The sequence below is a fragment of the Oncorhynchus mykiss genome, chromosome 22 (assembly GCF_057628025.1).
Source record: "Oncorhynchus mykiss isolate SJ-2025 chromosome 22, ASM5762802v1, whole genome shotgun sequence".
Lineage (NCBI taxonomy): Eukaryota > Metazoa > Chordata > Actinopteri > Salmoniformes > Salmonidae > Oncorhynchus > Oncorhynchus mykiss.
In genome coordinates, this window is record NC_143043.1 from 5,460,071 (window position 1) to 5,474,547 (window position 14,477).

At 41.5% G+C, this 14,477-nt stretch overlaps 1 protein-coding gene and 1 pseudogene across 5 annotated transcripts in view; both read right to left on the reverse strand.

Moving 5' to 3' along the window:
* The window catches only part of nalcn (sodium leak channel, non-selective), a 289,782-nt gene that overhangs the window by 165,279 nt on the left and 110,026 nt on the right, over window positions 1–14,477 (reverse strand). The window lies entirely within an intron of this gene.
* On the reverse strand, window positions 4,144–8,292 carry LOC118943626 (vimentin-like; annotated as a pseudogene). The gene is made up of 2 exons (XR_016490727.1): window positions 5,866–8,292; window positions 4,144–5,253 (listed from the first exon to the last, which is right to left on the reverse strand). The product of XR_016490727.1 is annotated as a vimentin-like (transcript).

The following is a 14,477-nucleotide window of genomic DNA, read 5'->3' on the forward strand; positions in this document are numbered from 1 at the left end:
CACATTTACTTGTGAAAGACCTTAAGCTAGGGTATGATGGTATAAATGAATGCAAAAAACATATAATTGATTTTCACAATTGCCAATACAATCAAAAGGATTTGATCAACCCAAATTATAAATGTATCCTAATTGTAAAAGCTAAATACGACCTCCCATCATTCTGAGGTAATGATTCATGAGCAAACCATTAAACAAGACAAATGATGTGCCTGGCTGGTGGGGATTTAAATATCCTCTCGTCTCAGTTATAGCAAGATGGAGAATGAGAGAAATTAAGAGAGAAATGGGGGTGAGAGAAAAAGAGATATGTAGACATGGAGAGAAGGGGGATATTCAGAGACATTAAATAGAGAGGAGAGAGAGAGGCAGAGACATGAAAGAGGGAGGAGAGAGAGGGAGGAAGAGACATGAGCTTGAGCCTGTAGGACAGTGGTTCTTATTGGAAATGGCAACAGGCAAACATGGCTGGCAGCTAAACTTCAGGGGATGAAAAGCAATCAGGACTATTTCATTAGATAGAGAGAGAGGGGGAGAGGAAGAGAGCGAAAGGGGGAGAGGGAAAGAGGAATTAAGAGAGAGAGAGAGAGAGGTACAGCAAAATCACTATGTGTTCAGACATAATAAACAAAATGGAGAGAGGTAAGTCCCTGTTTTATTTCTTCCAGGAGCAGCTACAGTATTTAACGTCTAGTACAAGCAGCATGGCCAAATTCAATCAAAACCAAAATTGGCACACGCAAAAAATCTGTCCCTGTATCATTAAAACAAATGTAGCGAGTAGAAGCCATGCCCTAACCAAACAGGGGGTTTTGATTTCAGATTATATTATTCATGCAAGACATGTGTGTTCTTTTCTAACACAGAAACAATATTATTTGTCTGTGGGCCCAGTTTAACCACCGTGCTGAATTGAATTCCCTACAGTCAGAGGGGAGTATCAGATTGTACAGCTTGGGAGGAATGAGACCAAGTATGGAAGACTGTCTGTAGAAGATGGATAGATGAAAAGAAAGTGAGACATTCACAGTCCCTTTAGAAAGTATTCACACCTCTTGTCTGTTGTGTTTAAGCCTGAATTTAAAATGTATTAAATGTAGATGTTTTTGTCAGTGGCCTTTACACAATACCCCATAATGTCAAAGTGGAATTATGTTTTTTGAAGAGTTTACAAATTAATAAAAAATGAATAGCTGAAATGTCTTGAGTCTATAAGCATTCAACCCCTTTTATGGCAAGTCTAAATACATTCAGCGGTTAAAATATGCATAACAACCACATAATAAGTTGCATGGACTCAATAATAGCGTTTAACATAATAGTTGAGTGACTGCCTCATCTATGTACCTCACACATACAATTATAATGTAAAGTCCCTCAGTCAAGAAGTGAATTTCAAACACAAATTCAACCACAAAGACCAAGGAGGTTTTCCGATGCCTCGCAAAGAAGCGAGGCATTTGACCCTATTGGTAGATGGGTAAAAATACAAAAAACAGACATTGAATATCGGAATACAAGTTATTTATTACAGTTTGGATGGTGTATCAATTAACACAGTCACTGCAAAGATACAGGAGTCCTTCCTAACTCAGTTGCCGGAGAGAAAGGAAGCCGCACAGGGATTTCACCATGAGGCCAATGGTGACTTTAAAATAGTTACAGAGGTTAATGGCAGTGATAGAAGAAAACTGAGGATGAATCAAAAACATTGTAGTTACTCCACAATACTAACCTAATCATGCATTCTGTTTGCAACAAGGCACTACAGTAATAGTGCAAAACATTTGGCAAGGCAACTCATTGTTTGTCTGGAACAAAAAGTGTTATGTTCGGGGCAAATCCAAAACATCACATTATGGAGTACCACTCTCCATATGCTTGGTTTTCACTTTTTATTTCACCTTTATTTAACCAGGTAGGCCAGTTGAGAACAAGTTCTCATTTACAACTGCAACCTGGCCAAGATAAAGCAAAGCAGTGTGCCAAAAACAACACAGAGTTACACATGGAGTAAACAAACATACAGTCAATAACACAATAGAAAAATATGTATACAGTGTGTGCAAAATGAAGTAAGGAGGTAAGGCAATAAATAGGACAATAGTGGCGAAGTCATTATAATTTAGCAATTAACACTGGAGTGATATATGTGCAGATGAGGATGAACAAAAGTAGAAATACTGGTTTACAAAAGAGCAGAAAAACCAAAACAAATATGGGGATGAGGTAGGTAGTTGGATGGGCTACTTACAGATTTGACACACTGAACTCGATCTGAAAAGTAGTTAGTGAACCAGGCAGTTATTAGAGAAACCAAGGCTGTTGAGTCTGCCGATAAGAATACGGTGATTGACAGAGTCGAAAGCCTTGGCCAGGTCGATGAAGACGGCTGCACAGTACTGTCTTTTATCGATGGCAGTTATGATATCGTTTTGGACTTTGAGCGTGGCTGAGGTGCACCTGTGACCAGCTCGGAAACCAGATTGCATAGTGGAGAAGCTACGGTGGGATTCGAAATGGTCGGTGATCTGTTTGTTCACTTGGCTTCTTAAGACATTAGAAAGGCAGGGTAGGATAGATATAGGTCTGTAGCAGTTTGGGTCTAGAGTGTCTCCCCCATTGAAGAGTGGGATGACTGTGGCCGCTTTTCCAATCTTTAGGAATCTCAAAAGAGAGGTTGATCATTTTAGTAAGAGAGGGTCCAGATTGTCTAGCCCAGTTGATTTGTAGGGATCCAGATTTTGCAGCTCTTACAGAACTGGGTGATGGAGAAGGGGGACTTGTAATCATTAAGGACTAGGGAGTTTTTCAGGATAAAAAGAAACAGAATGGAGCTAAGCACAGGCAAAATCCTAGAGAAAAACCTGGTTCATTCTGTTTTCCACAAGACACTGGGAGATTAATTCACCTTTCAGCAGGACAATAATCTAAAACACAAGGGCGAATATACACTGGAGTTGCTTACCAGGAAGACTGAATGGTCCTGCGTGGCCGAGTTTGACCTAAATCTGCTTGAAAATCTATAGGATGACTTGAAAATGGTTGTCTAGCAATGATCAACAACTCATTTTACAGAGTATGAAGAATTCTTAAAAGATTAATGGGCAAATATTGTACAACTGTGGGTTTGAAAAGGTCTGCCATAGGTGATTCTAACATGTATTGACTCAAGGGTTTGAATACTTATGTAAATTCAATATTTCTGTTCCATTTGCAATAAATTCCCGAAAATGTCTCAAAGCATGTTTTCAACCTGTCATTATGGGGTATTGTGTGTATGTGGGTGACAAACAAAATGTATTTAATGCATTTTGAATTCAGGCTGTAACACAACCAAATGTCGAATAAATCAGGAGGTATGAACACTTTCTAAAAGGCAAATGGAAATGGAAAGATAGGAAGGAGAGGTCTGGGAGACAGCTGGGGAAGAGTGACTATTACTGCTCCTTGCTGGAAGGAACCGCCTCACTGTGGGTATTCGGAGTGCTGTGTCAGTGTTTCTCAACCTTACCAGGGACTGGCAAGCTATAGTTGTTCCCCGGTAGAACTCACTGAATCAGTGTCAGCTAACCAGTTCAGGGACCGGTCAACATCATCTCCTTGATAATGTGAATTGTAACCAGTGCTGAGCGATTAGTGCTTTTTGAGGTCGGTTTGGTTTTGGTTAGATTCTTAAAAAATAATCACGTTTTTTTAATTCAAATATATATTGTTTTCCATTAAATCACTATGTGGCCTGAATGATGTAACCACACAGAATAAAACAATTAATAAACTTCTGACCAACTGTGAATGTGATGAAAGAAATAAAAGCTGAAATAAATCATTCTCTCTACTATTATTCAGACATTTCACATTCTTAAAATAAAATGGTGATCCTAACTGACCTAAGACAGGGAATTAAGGATTAAATGTCAGGAATTGTGAAAAACTGAGTTTAAATGTATTTAGCTAAGGTAAACTTCCGACTTCAACTGTATATGGATTTCAAATAATTGAACCAACATCGGTCAATTGGTTGTTAAAAAAACGAAAATAACTGACATTTTGGTTAAACGCTCAGCACTAATTATAACTCTAAACTCCAGTAAATGTCAAGCTCAAATTCAGATCCTTATTATATCAATAAAGTAAGAAGGGTAAGGAAATTAGACCACAAATCCTATGGTTCCCATAGTTAAATATATATAAAATATGTGTAATCCAGTGTTTCTTTTGCAAAGGTCAAACTTCTCTAGCTAGTTAGTATACATTCATGTAAACACCCTCAGTTTTGTTACTTGGTAAGAGGTTGGCAGGCATGGTCAAGAAAGCGGACATATGGGTCTTGACTCAGGTGGTGTGTTGCTCAACATCCCGAAATGCCCAGCCTGGTCTCTTCTCAATCCAGCACCTCCCTGTAAGTGATCTCTGTGTCCATCTTCAGCGTGATGTGAAGCATCTCCAGGTAGTTCTTCAGGAAATTGCTCATCTCTAGCTTGGTCTTGCACAGCTGGTTTTCCAGGTGGGCAATGATGTCCTCTAGCACGCCAATGTTTTCCAGATGGGCATTCTCCATGTTCTCCAACTGCATCTCCATGGCAGCGTTCTGGGCCCTCAACCCGTCGATCTGGTTCTGGAAGTCTGTCACCTGTTGTGATCTCCTCCTTCATGTTCTTCATCTGGTCCTCCTTCTTGCCAGAGACATCCTTGAACTTCTCAAAGTTGCCCTTGTACCACTTCTCCTCCTCCTGGACGTTGCGGGCCATGGCAGCTTTGATCTCCATTCATGTTTGGGACAGGTAGGCAGCCAGGGCGTGTCTGATTCCAGCTTGGCAGACACCTTGGATTCCTTCTTGAGACACCTCCTTATCATGGAGCTTCTTGAGGAACTGGATCTCGGCCACCAGCTGCTCTACGTGCCTCTCCAGGTCGGGCCTCTGCAGCGTGGCGTCGTCCACGTTCTAACGGAACTCCCTCAGGATCATCTCTGCCTTGTCCCGCAGAGACAGCTCCTCCTCCAGTTTCGTCATCCACACCTTAAACCTCCTCCTCAATGTAGCTCATCTCGATGTCCACTGCCCCCTTCTCCTGGGTTAGCGCCTCAATCAGATCCCATATTTCCTTGAGTTTGAGATTGTACTCTTCACCAATGCCGCTGGGGCACCCCTAGTGGATGCACTTCACATCATCCAGTTCCGCCTGCAGTTGGGCATTCCTCTGCTCCAATTTCTGAACCTGAAGCCCGCAAAGTGCACGTTCAGCTCCTGTGTCCGGGGGTGTCCTCGGATGGGGCCACAGTGTCTCCTGACCCCTCCTGTCTCAGCCTCCAGTATTTATGCTGCAGTAGTTTATGTGTCGGGGGGCTAGGGTCAGTTTGTTATATCTGGAGTACTTCTCCTGTCCTATTCGGTGTCCTGTGTGAATTTAAGTGTGCTCTCTCTAATTCTCTCTTTCTCTCTTTCTTTCTCTCTCTCGGAGGACCTGAGCCCTAGGACCATGCCTCAGGACTACCTGACATGATGACTCCTTGCTGTCCCCAGTCCACCTGGCCGTGCTGCTGCTCCAGTTTCAACTGTTCTGCCTTATTATTATTGGACCATGCTGGTCATTTATGAACATTTGAACATCTTGGCCATGTTCTGTTATAATCTCCACCCGGCACAGCCAGAAGAGGACTGGCCACCCCACATAGCCTGGTTCCTCTCTAGGTTTCTTCCTAGGTTTTGGCCTTTCTAGGGAGTTTTTCCTAGCCACCGTGCTTCTACACCTGCATTGCTTGCTGTTTGTGGTTTTAGGCTGGGTTTCTGTACAGCACTTTGAGATATCAGCTGATGTACGAAGGGCTATATAAATACATTTGATTTGATTTGAAGATTTGATTTGATCTGTATCTTGTCAGCATGCTAATTGTGGAATTCAGATCCCACCTCCACTGCTGTTGCAGAGCCACCCTGGTAGCCGGATCATCCACGGCTGACTGTGGTGCCTGGGCAGTGGAATAGAGATGGGTTTAGTTGCTGCTGGGTCATGCTGGAAGAAGAACCACTCACGGCCAGGGTCATGGAGCAGGAACCATTACCTCTCATGTTTGCAGTGTGGAGGACAATTTTTGTAGGATCTGGAGGTTTGGTTGCTGTAGGATCTGGAGGTTTGGTTGCTGTAGGATCTGGAGGTTTGGTTGCTGTAGGATCTGGTTCAAACGTAGAATCTGTTTGCTTGTGTGTTGAGAATAGTTCCACCACCGAGGAAGGCGTGTTTCCCTTTTCTGGTCAACTTTGCACTCTCATATCACCAGGGGGATAGAGTGGGGTCTGAAATTATTGACACCATTGATAAAGATGCACAATAATGACTTTATAAAGTAAATCATTCAAATACAGAGCTGTATTGTATACCAAAAAAAGGAAATTATACTATTTTAAACTAATACAATTTCTCAGAGAAATATTTTTTTTTTTCACAAAAAAGGTAAGGTTGACAATTACATTGACACCCCTAAAGGTTGTTCTGAATAAAGCAGTCAAAAGTTTAGTTTTTGGTCCCATATTCCAAGCATGCAATTACTACATCACATTTTTATTTCAGATTATTTCGTGCCCAATAACAATTCACGGTAAATAATGTATCGTGTCATTTTGGAGTCACTTTTATTGTGAATAATAGAATATGTTTCTAAACACATCTACAGTGCCTTGCGAAAGTATTCGGCCCCCTTGAACTTTGCGACCTTTTGCCACATTTCAGGCTTCAAACATGAAGATATAAAACTGTATTTTTTTGTGAAGAATCAACAACAAGTGGGACACAATCATGAAGTGGAACGACATTTATTGGATATTTCAAACTTTTTTAACAAATCAAAAATCAAAAAAACAAATTGGGCGTGCAAAATTATTCAGCCCCTTTACTTTCAGTGCAGCAAACTCTCTCCAGAAGTTCAATGAGGATCTCTGAATGATCCAATGTTGACCTAAATGACTAATGATGATAAATACAATACACCTGTGTGTAATCAAGTCTCCGTATAAATGCATCTGCACTGTGATAGTCTCAGAGGTCCGTTAAAAGCGCAGAGAGCATCATGAAGAACAAGGAACACACCAGGCAGGTCCGAGATACTGTTTTGAAGAAGTTTAAAGCCGGATTTGGATACAAAAAGATTTCCCAAGCTTTAAACATCCCAAGGAGCACTGTGCAAGCGATAATATTGAAATGGAAGGAGTATCAGACCACTGCAAATCTACCAAGACCTGGCCGTCCCTCTAAACTTTCAGCTCATACAAGGAGAAGACTGATCAGAGATGCAGCCAAGAGGCCCATGATCACTCTGGATGAACTGCAGAGATCTACAGCTGAGGTGGGAGACTGTCCATAGGACAACAATCAGTCGTATATTGCACAAATCTGGCCTTTATTGAAGAGTGGCAAGAAGAAAGCCATTTCTTAAAGATATCCATAAAAAGTGTTGTTTAAAGTTTGCCACAAGCCACCTGGGAGACACACCAAACATGTGGAAGAAGGTGCTCTGGTCAGATGAAACCAAAATTGAACTTTTTGGCAACAATGCAAAACGTTATGTTTGGCGTAAAAGCAACACAGCTGAACACACCATCCCCACTGTCAAACATGGTGGTGGCAGCATCATGGTTTGGGCCTGCTTTTCTTCAGCAGGGACAGGGAAGATGGTTAAAATTGATGGGAAGATGGATGGAGCAAAATACAGGACCATTCTGGAAGAAAACCTGATGGAGTCTGCAAAAGACCTGAGACTGGGACGGAGATTTGTCTTCCAACAAGACAATGATCCAAAACATAAAGCAAAATCTACAATGGAATGGTTAAAAAATAAACATATCCAGGTGTTAGAATGGCCAAGTCAAAGTCCAGACCTGAATCCAATCGAGAATCTGTGGAAAGAACTGAAAACTGCTGTTCACAAATGCTCTCCATCCAACCTCACTGAGCTCGAGCTGTTTTGCAAGGAGGAATGGGAAAAAATTTCAGTCTCTCGATGTGCAAAACTGATAGAGACATACCCCAAGCGACTTACAGCTGTAATCGCAGCAAAAGGTGGCACTACAAAGTATTAACTTAAGGGGGCTGAATAATTTTGCACGCCCAATCTTTCAGTTTTTGATTTGTTAAAAAAGTTTGAAATATCCAATAAATGTCGTTCTACTTCATGATTGTGTCCCACTTGTTGTTGATTCTTCACAAAAAAATACAGTTTTATATCTTTATGTTTGAAGCCTGAAATGTGGCAAAAGGTCGCAAAGTTCAAGGGGGCCGAATACTTTCGCAAGGCACTGTATATTCATGTTGATGCTACCATGACTATGGATACTATGGATCGTGACTAATGATGAGAGAGACATTTACAGAGGGTCAAAGATCATACCCCCAAGACATGCTAGCTCCCCCTGTTATTGGTAATGGTGAGTGGATAGCATGCAATGGGGGTATGATCTTCATGATATGACACACAGACAGAGACGAGAGATAGAGGGAAGGAAAGAGAGATGGACAGCTCTGTAGCTCCGGAAGGATGAGGAAAAAGTGGAAAGGTTGTCTGTTGATCTTCGTCTCCTGGCACCTATACGGCTATATCAAATCAGGCAGGGTTCGCCACGCAAGCACACGAACACAAACAGTAGTTGGGATTGAATGTGAGACGCAGTTTGACATTTCCAGCTTTCAGGCGCTCTCCCCCCACGGATGTTTGGGCTGAAGGGGAGTGTGTGTGTGTGTGTGTGTGTGTGTGTGTGTGTGTGTGTGTGTGTGTGTGTATGCGAGTGTAAGTCTTACACTATTAACTGAGGGAGTGAAGGCTATATTTTTACCTCTGTAAATCAGTCTGCCGGTCTCCCAAACGTTCTCTCACACACACACACAGCCTCTACTACCTCTGTCTGCCTGCTCCCCTGCCTTCGCCAGTCACCCACCCTGGATAGAAGAGCTCTATTGTCTATCCCCCTATCTTTATTTCATCTAAAAAAAGACATACAGAAACACTGTCATACACCCGAGGTGACATGGCCTACTTTGAGAAGCCGTAAGTGTCTGTGTGTGTGTGTGTTCACATTGGTGTGTTTGGTAAAGCTGGGCAATATGGGAGCGGGATGTCAAAATGAATTTAACAGCCCCCGTTGTGAGACATGATAGCTCTTTCACTCCGTTTGATGCTATCTATTTTGCTTCCCCACATGTTGGAGGGTTGCTTATTAGTGCCACTTCTCATGAGTCTTTGAAACGTCAGGTGTACGCCCACACCGACGCCCACACCCATACACAGCTTCTCGTGCCTTGGCAACATAAGGTGCTAAGGCTGACACACAATTAGTGTATGTTTTGGCAGGAAGTCTGGAAAAATGTCACTTTTCAGCCTCGAATCAAACAGCAAAGGAGGACGGCTCCTTAAGACATCTCAACATGTAGCCTCGAGCATCTTCACAGCACAATATTTACTTTCAAATCAATGGAACAATTCAAACCTAGTGCGATCCTAGTGAGTTGCCCTTAAGCCCTTAGAAATCAATTGGAAAAAGGAGTGAACTTAACCAATATCAAATACAAAACTGCTACACGACAACATTTCAATAGTAATGATTGTATAGATTAGATACGCAGATATTGTTGTACAAGTAGATAAAAGGCACCCTCTTCATATACTCTGAACAAAAATATGAGTGCAACTGTTTCAGGAGCTGAAATAAAAGATCCCAGAAAATGTTCCATACGCAACAAAAAGCTTATTTCTCAGAGATTCTGTGCACACATTTGTTTACATCCCTGTTTGTAGAGCATTTCTCCTTTCGCCAAGATAATCCATTCACCTGACAGGTGTGGCATATCAAGAAGCTGAATAAACAGCATGATCATTACACAGCTGTACCTTCTGCTGGGAACAATAAAAGGCCACTCTAAAATGTGCATTTGTCACACAAGGACAATCAAATCGTATTTGTCATATGCGCCGAATACAACAGCTGTAGTAGACCTCACAGTGAAATGCTTACTTACAAGCCCTTAACCAACAATGCAGTTTTATGAAAAATATGTGTTAAGTAAAAACTAAGAAATCAAATTAACAAATAATTATAGAGCAGCAGTAAAATAACAATAGCGAGGCTATATACAGGGGGTACCGGTACAGAGTTAATGTGCGGGGGCACCGGTGACTCAATGCCATAGATGTCTCAAGTTTTGAGATGTCTCAAGTTTTGAGGGAGCGTGCAATTGGCATGCTGACTGCAGGATTGTCCACCAGAACGGTTGCCAGAGAATTAAATGTTAATTTCTCTAACATAAGCCACCTCCAACGTTGTTTTAGAGAATTTGGCAGTACTTCCAACCGGCCTCACAACCGTAGACCACGTGTAACCAGGCCTGCCCAGGACCTCCACATCCAGCTTCTTCACCTGCGGAATATTCTGACATCAGCCACCCGGACAGCTGATAAAACTGTGGGTATGCATAACCTAAATATTTCTGTACAAACTGTCAGTCTTCAGTGGGCAAATGCTCACCTTCGATGGCCACTGGCACACTGGAGAAATGTGCTCTTCATGGTTGAATCCCGGTTTCAACTGTACCGGGAAGATGTCAGACAGCATGTATGTGTGGGCGAATGGTTTGCTGATGTCAACATTGTGAACAAAGTGCCCCATAGAGCGGTGGGGTCATGGTATGGGCAGGCATAAGCTACAGACAACGAATACAATTGCATTTTATTGATGGCAATTTGAATGCAGTGACGAGATCCTGAGGCCCATTGTCGTGCCATTCATCTGCCACCATCACCAGTTCCTGCAATATCCAGCAACTTCGCACAGACATTGAAGAGGAGTGGGACAACATTCCACAGGCCACAATCAACAGCCTGATAGACTCTGAGTGAAGTCGCACTGCATGAGGCAAATGGTGGTCACGCCAGATACTGACTGGTTTTCAGATCCACAACCCTACCTTTTTTTTAAACTTCTTTGGGATAGGGGGCAACATTTTCACTTTTGGATGAATAGCATGCCCAGAGTGAACTGCCTCCTACTCAGTCCCAGATGTTAATATATGCATATTACTATTAGTATTGGACCGAAAACACTGAAGTTTCTAAAACTGTTTAAATTATGTTTGTGAGTATAACAGAACTCATATGGCAGGCAAAAACCTGAGAAAAAATCCAAACAGGAAGTGGGGAATCTGAGGTTTGAAGTTTTTGAACTCAGTCCCTATCGAATACACAGTGGGATATGGGTTATGTTGCACTTCCTAAGGCTTCCACTAGATGTCAACCGACTTTAGAACGTTGTTTCAGGCTTCTCATGTGATGTGGGACCGGATGGGAGCTCTTTGAGTCAGTGGTCTGCCTACAGCCTCGTTCTCAGTCAAGCGCTTTCACTTGAGAGGTAGCTGTCGTTCCATTGCTTTTCAACAGACAATGGAATTCTCCGGTTGGAACATTATTGAATATTTATGATAAAATATCCTAAAGATTGATTCTATACTTCGTTTGACATGTTTCTTCAACCTGTAATGTAACTTTTTGAACGTTTCGTCCGAATGAACCAGATCGTGCATTTGGATTTGTTTACCAAGCGCCCTAAGAAAATAAGCTATTGGACATAAATGGACATAAATGATGGACATTATCAAACAAAACTAGCATTTATTGTGGAACTGCGATTCCTGGGAGTGAATTCTGATGAAGATCATCAAAGGTAAGTGAATATTTCTAATGCCATTTATGAATAATGTTGACTACCCAACATGGTGGATATTTCTCTGCCTGTTTTTATTTTATTGTTTTTAATCTGACACAGCGGTTGCATGAAGGAGAAGTGTATCTATATTTCCATGTCTAAAAATGGTATTATCATCAACATTTATAATGAGTAGTTCTGTGAATTCATTTGCCTCTGCATGTTTTGGAACTACTGAACGTAACACGCAAAACATACATGTATTGTGTAACATGAAGTCCTATGAGTGTCATCTGATGAAGATCATCAAAGGTTAGTGATTCATTTTATCTCTATTTGTGCTTTTTGTGACTCCTCTCTTTGGCTGGAAAAATGGCTGGGTTTTTCTGTGAGTTGGTGGTGACCTAACAATCGTTTGTGGAGCCTTCGCTGTAAAGCATTTTTGAAATCAGACACCGTGGCTAGATTAATCAGAATTCTATGGTGCCTAATACTTGTATGTTTGCGAAATTAGATTTATGAGATTTCTGTTGATTTGTATTTGGGGCCCTGCAATTTCCTTGGCTGTTGACGAGGGGTTCCGCTAGCGGAACGGGGTTCTAGACAGGTTTTAAGGTATCTGTGGCCAACAGATGCATATCTGTATTCCCAGTCGTGTGATATCCACAGATTATGGCCAAATACATTTATTTCAATTGACTGACTTCCTTATATGAACTGTAACTCAGTAAAATATTTGAAATTGTTGCATGTTGCGTTAATATTTTTGTTCTGTGTAATATGTGAATAATATTATTTCATCAGGCCTGAGTTACATATGATTCCTCTTTTATTACAGGTTAGCCTAGTAATTCTCAGGTCAACCAAGAATAATCCCCTTGTCTTGCGACAGGTGGTGTAACTCCCACGTGAAGCGAATCCCTCAAATGACAGTGCAGAGGTAGTTGTGGTGTTTGATGGAAGACGCCAGCAGCATCATCAACAAAATGTTAACCCGTGCCTCAAAGTGTTGAGCCCAAAACACAAACTTGTTCATCCCTGGCACATTTTTTGGCTGGCGCCCGCATTGCCTTCATTGCTTATAATAACTTTGGATATGTGTGCGTTCCTATCAAAGTAAGTGCCTTATTACGTTATCCTTATAGTTTCTGTATAGCGTGTTGTCGTTTCTACTGTAGCATACCATATGTATGTATGGAGCATAATGTATGCAGTTTTATTCACGTTTTCAAGTACAGGTGACAAATCATGCATTCCAATTCTTACATTCAGTTGAAGTCGGAAGATTACAAACACTTAGGTTGGAGTCATTAAAACTCGAATTTCAACCAATCCAAAAATGTCCTGTTAACAAACTATAGTTTTGGGAAGTCGGTTAGGACATCTACTTAGTGCATGACACAAGTGATTATTCCAACAATTGTTTACAATATTTCACTTATAATTCAGCGTACAACAATTCCAGTGAGTCAGAAGTTCACATACACTAAGTTGACTGTGCCTTCAAACAGCTTGGAAAATTCCAGAAAATGATGTAATGGCTTTAGAAGCTTCTGATAGGCTAATTGGCTAAATTTGAGTCAATTAGAGGTGTACCTGTGGATGTATCTCAAGGCCTACCTTCAAACTCAGTGGCTCTTTGCTTGACATCATTGGAAAAATCTAAAGAAATCAGCCAAGACCTCAGGAAAGAAATTGTAGACCTCCACAAGTCTGGTTCAACCTTGGGATGAATTTCCAAATGCCTGAAGGTACCACGTTCATCTGTACCAACAATAGTACGCAAGTATAAACACCATGGGAACAGGCAGCCGTCATACCGCTCAGGAAGGAGACGCGTTCTGTCTCCAAGAGATTAACGTAATTTGGTGCGAAAAGTGGAAATCAATCCCAGAACAGCAGCAAAGGACCTTGTGGAGGAAACAGGTACAAAAGTATCTATATCCAAAGTAAAATGAGTCGTATATTGATATAACCTGAAATGCCGCTCAGCAAGGAAGAAGCCACTGCTACAAAACCGCCATAAAAAAGCCATGCGACGGATTGCACATTGGGGACAAAGATGGTACTTTTTGGAGAAATGTCCATCGTTATGTTTGGAGGAAAAAGGGGGAGACCTTCAAGCCAAAGAACACCATCCCAACCGTGAAGCAAGAGGTTGGCAGCATCATGTTGTGGGGATGCTTTGCTGCAGGAGGGACTGGTGCACTTCAAAAAAATAGATGGCATCATGAAGCAGGAAAATTACTTGGATATAGTGAAGCAACATCTCAAGACATCAGTCAGGAAGTTAAATGGGTCGCAAATGGGTCTTCCAAATGGACAATGACCCCAAGCATACTTCCAAAGTTGTAGCAAAATGGCTTAAGGACAACAAACTCAAGGTATTCGAGTGACCATCACAAAACCCTGACCTCAATCCTATAGAACATTTGTGGGCAGAACTGAAAAAGCATGTGCGAGCAAGGAGGCCTACAAACCTGACTCAGTTAAACCAGCTCTGTCAGGCGAAATGGGCCAAAATTCACCCAACTTACTGTGGGAAGCTTGTGGAAGGCTACCCAAAATGTTTGACCCAAGTTAAACAATTTAAAGGCAATACTACCAAATACTAATTGAGTGTATGTAAACTTCTGACCCACTGGGAATGTGATGAAAGAAATAAAAGCTGAAATAAATCATTATCTCTACTATTATTCTGACATTGCACATTCTTAAAATAAAGTGGTGATCCTAACTGACCTAAGACAGGGAATTTTTACTACGATTAAATGTCAGGAATTGTGAAACACT